Here is a 5,264-nt window from a genome sequence, read left to right on the forward strand (position 1 = left end):
TTTTTTTTATTGAAATTAATTAAATTTGATTTGTTGTTTTACCGTGGTAATAGACATGAAATTAAAGTAATTTATTTTGCAATTTTTTATATTTGTTGTATAATTGTTTGACAATTAATATTTTGTAATTAGTTTTCAAATTAAAATGATCGAGTGAGAGAACAAAAAAATATTTATATTTGATTTTCATTTTTTAATATTGGTAAATATATATAGCATATAAATATTTAGAAATGATGGACAAAATATGTTTGTTGGATTTTGGTCAACTTTATTTTACTGAAATTATTTAAATTAAATTTATTGTTTTATAGTGTTAATTGGTATGAAATTAAAGTAATTCATTTGCAATTATTTATATTTAATATATATTTATAATTGTTTGAGGATTAATATTAAGTAATTGTTATAAATTTTGGATTTCGATTTTGAAACCAAAATGTTAATCATTATGATTACTCTATTAATGTTAATAACAATTTGAATGTTTGTAAATTAAAATTCTAATATATCCGATTTAAAATAAAAAATTTCACAATTACCATAAAGATGTATGATTAAAATGATCGAATGAGACAACAAAAAAGTAATAAAGTAAAATACAAGATGAATGTATTTCCAAGTATTTTACTTTAATCATTTTTAGTTTCAACAATAAAGTAATATATTTTGTAACTCAATTGTATATCTTAATTTCAATTATCAAATATATTACTTCAATATTTAACATATCTAACGATCTCAATATTAATACGGTACTTTATTTATTCAAGTCATTCGTCTAAATTGGTATTTCTCTTCTATTAATTATATTGATAAAATTGTATATATATTATACATATAAATACTTAATTAGGACATAAAACTTTATATATTTTTTCTTCTAAATCCACTTAAATTTAATAAATAAAAATATACTCGCGCAATACGCGGGTTAGCATCTAGTTATATATTTAATTGCCTTTGTCATCTAAAATTCTAAATTAGATTCAGTGTCTCCTATCTAAATTTGCATATTTATCCTCAATTTATTTTTAAGTTCTTACCAAAATTATTTGTTTTTTTTTTCTTTTTACAACAAACAAAATTATTTGTCTAGAAAAGTATTGATCAATGCATTTTTCATACATGTTTATGGCTTTGTCCTGTTACATTTAAAAAGCTATTTTCATCCTAGATTTGCTTTTTAGGATGTTACTAAGCTTTGGGTCGTAATTGAGTTTTAATGTTATTATTTGCATATTGATCATTGCTCGTTCTGTAGGTCATAACTTGAGCTCTGTATATCGAATTGACACGTGCAAGCAGACGTTGGAAAGCTAAGAGTCAGAGTTACAACTTTTATTTTGGAGAAAAAGCCCAAGTCGAAACTATACTTGGTCAAAACTGTTGATTACGTGACCATAGCTTTTGTAATAATTTTTTGTATTAGACCACTTGTTTTAAAGTCCAAAACAAGTACTATATATTTTTAATTTTTTTAGGGTTGAGGACATTTTGTTTTTGGACTCACACACAATAGGTAGTTTTTCTTATTTTCATTGAAGGCTAAATTCCTAAGATTAATCCACTATTTCAGAATTTCATGAAGACCTTGAGGTTTATTTTATAATGATAATTTCACATCGATGATTCAATTCCTTTTTTATTCGATTACATTATCATTATGGTTGCTTAATTCGAATTTCAATAGGATTGATAAATTTAGGTTGACATAATTCAGTTTCTAATCTAATTCATTGTAGTTTTTCTTTGCTTGCTTGTTAACTATAATTCATTAATTATTGTGATGCTTAATCCTGTCAAAGAAGCAAAATTCACATAGGACTGATTTAACCTTGTTTAATCAACTCTATAGTCAAACATGAATAGAACCACAATTTAGAAATTGAGCCTATTTATAGAATCTGTGATAGGTCGGAAATTCCCGAACTGGTGGATTAGTAATTTCAATATACGTGGCTTTAATTTGTTTACTCAATCTGTTTGAAACTAAATTCGAAACCCCCCTTTTTGTTTTCATTGATTCTAAATTTGGTTAATATAAGTTAGAAGTCCTACGCTACATTTTTATTACTCATACTTGACCCGTGTGCGACAGCAAATCAAGTATTTAACATAATCAATCCTCATGGAAACAAACTTTTATTATACTGCCTGTTTTTTACTCCGTATACATGCCTAAATAATTTGCACAACAATAAAACATGTTAAAATAGAAGTGCATGAAAACAAATAAATAGGGACTAATATTTACATACAAGTATAAATGTGAGGATGAAGTGTAACGTATGCTGACTCAAGCCACTTTATGTTGTCGAGAATACCCCATAAATAATGGTTAGGTATCAGATGACCACATGACACCAATATCTTCTAAATAACGTTTAGATGACACTTGTCTTCTCATGGAGTCTAAATGTTATAAGTCGGTTGCTCTGAGAATTGGTCAAGACACTAATCTCACCATGTTAGCAATAATAATAATCTCCATCAAGATTCGACCACAAATCAACTTCGTGAGACTATGCACACTACAGTGGAATTAACTATCCTCATGCAAGTTTATATGATTTCTCATATAATATATTGGTATCACAATCCCATAAGTCCTAAATTTCCATTCAAGTATTATTATTATTATTATTATTATTATTATTATTATCATAATATCAACATCTTAGATCAAGTACATTCCATCATACCCATTTATCAATTCCTTAAATACTACAATAATCTTCGATATTCATAATTCATGTTTCTCACGTTCCCCACACTTCCTAACCTCACACAATCATCCTAATAACTTAATTAGACAAATCGGTCTCCCTAACTAAACAATAACAATCATACGATCAAGTATTACAATTAACATGTAGTACAAGTAATCACATACATAACACATATCACACCAAATATTAAACAAGCATCTATCAATAACCCCTAAACATTACAAATGAGAATAAGCTTTCCTTTGCTGACTATCTCTAGTAGGGCTTAGGTAACCGTACACATGTATTAATCATGTATTAATCTATTTTACACTAACATTCTCGACGTGTACGAAATATTTCTCCAACTTTTTGAAGGTGATGATAAGCTTTAAAAATATAGAAGCACGTCGTCTAACTAGTTCCAAGATGGTACCCATCACCAAGGTTCTCAAAATGTTGTTCCGACAATAACCTTTTTTGCACTCTAAGTAAATTCGCCAGAGGTTTGTGTTAGATAATATTATTATATATTAGTAGTAAGGGTATTTTAGACAATTCTATTCTTTTATATATATACTCATTGTAACCCTATTAACTTTGGTTTTGGTTCATTATATGTTATGAAACCCTAGAGTGGTTGTTCTCTTCTTCCTCTTTTCATTGTTAACATGGTATCTAGAGCCTATTTCGATCCTCCTTGAACGATCCCGCCTCTATTCCGCTGTCGAGTTCCCAACAATTAGGGAATATAATTATAGTTTCTCTTTTCTAACATTCCAATATTCAGTGAGATTTTTTCGGTAAACCGTGTCCCAATTCTGGTTTACCCCTTCTTTGTAGCTTTTCGTTTATTTTTAGTAGATCAGTCGTAGCAATGTTCATCGCGCGGTACTGTTCACTGCGCAAAAAAAAAAAAAAATTTATTAGGGTTATATAAACCTTTCCACAACCCATTAGGGTTTGGCGCTCTAACCAACCGAGCTAAAAAGAACAATGGGGTGGTAAAGTTTACTTTGAGAATCATTATTATTTGCATGGTTATTGGAGGATTTTGGTTGATCGTTATGAAGAGATGATTGAGAATTATCATCCTGATTTTGGGATCTACCGTAGAGAAGAGAGAGACTATTTTGATAGAAAAGACAACCACCAAAAGAGAAAAGAGAAGAGTAACCCTATTTCTGATTTTGTTAAATCAGTCTCACAAAAACATCGATTGCACATTGGTTAACCGTTGGATTTGGCTGATATTTTGACAGCAGGTTCGTTACATTCAGGTCTTCGTCTTCAACGGTCGGATCGGTAAAACGACGTCTGTAGGGGGAGAAATTGTGCTTGCACAGCACCAGGTTATCCCTAATTTATTTTGTCTCAGTGATTGTGTTTGTCGTATTTTCCTATCATTATTTGTTTGCTTTGAGAGAAGGTTTGGAGGTTCATTGTGTTGTTTTGAAAAATGGGTTTTGTGTTAATTTGTATGTTGGGACTTCTTTGGTTGATATGTATGTGAAGTTTGGTTTTTTAGGTAGTGCTAGGAAGGTGTTTGATGAAATGTCTGTGAGAAGTTTGGTTTCTTGGACTGCTGTTACTGTTGGGTATGCTAGGTGTGGGGATATGAGTGAGGCCATGAAGCTTTTTGATGTTATGCCTGATAGAGATATTGCTGCTTCTAATGTTATGATTGATGGGTATGTGAAAATGAGGTGTATGGATTTGGCGAGGGATTTGTTTGATAAGATGAAGGATAAGAATGTTATTTCTTGGACTAGTATGGTTCATGGTTATTGTGAGGATGATGATGTTGTGGCGGCTAGGGTTATGTTTGATTGTATGCCTGTCAAGAATGTGCTTAGTTGGAATGCGATGATTAGGGGATATTGTGAGAATAGACGACCGCACGATGCGTTGAGGTTGTTTTGGGAAATGAGGGGACGTTTGGATGTGGAAATGAATAAAGTGACGGTTGTGAGTGTTCTTCCTGCTGTTGCTGATTTGAGTTCTTTGGATTTGGGTGTTTGGATTCATGGGTTTGTGCAAAGGAACCGACTTGATGAAGATGTTCATGTGTATGCTTTGGTTGATATGTATGCAAAATGTGGGGAAATTGGAAAAGCTAAATTGCTTTTTGAGGAGATGAATGAAAAAGATACATCGTCGTGGAATGCTTTGATGAATGGTTATGGTGTCAATGGTTGTGCGAAGGAAGCGTTAGAAGTATTCGCAACAATGTTACGGGAAGGATTTGAACGAATGAGATAACAATGACTAGTGTGTTATCTGTTTGCAACCATTGTGGTTTGGTAGAGGACGGAAGAAGATGCTTCAAAGAAATGGAGAGATTTGGAATTGTGCCTCAAATTGAGCATTATGGTTGTAAGATTGACCTTCTAGGAAGGGTTGGATACTTGGATGAGGCTAAAAATTTGATCTTCTGTGTTGTCGCTCTGTCTGTTGCTTCTTCTGTTTGATTGCTAATCTCTCTAGTGATTTGCTTTGTTGCTTCTCTCTTTGTTTAGTTTGGTTTGGTGTAGTTTAGTTTGGTTTGGTTCT

General features: G+C 31.3%; 1 pseudogene; it reads left to right on the forward strand.

The window, feature by feature from the left end:
• The window catches only part of LOC101497195 (pentatricopeptide repeat-containing protein At2g44880-like), a 33,910-nt pseudogene extending 28,660 nt beyond the window's left edge, over positions 1-5,250 (forward strand).
• Positions 5,251-5,264: the final 14 nt, after the last annotated feature.

Source organism: Cicer arietinum, chromosome 4 (genome assembly GCF_000331145.2).
Source record: "Cicer arietinum cultivar CDC Frontier isolate Library 1 chromosome 4, Cicar.CDCFrontier_v2.0, whole genome shotgun sequence".
NCBI lineage: Eukaryota > Viridiplantae > Streptophyta > Magnoliopsida > Fabales > Fabaceae > Cicer > Cicer arietinum.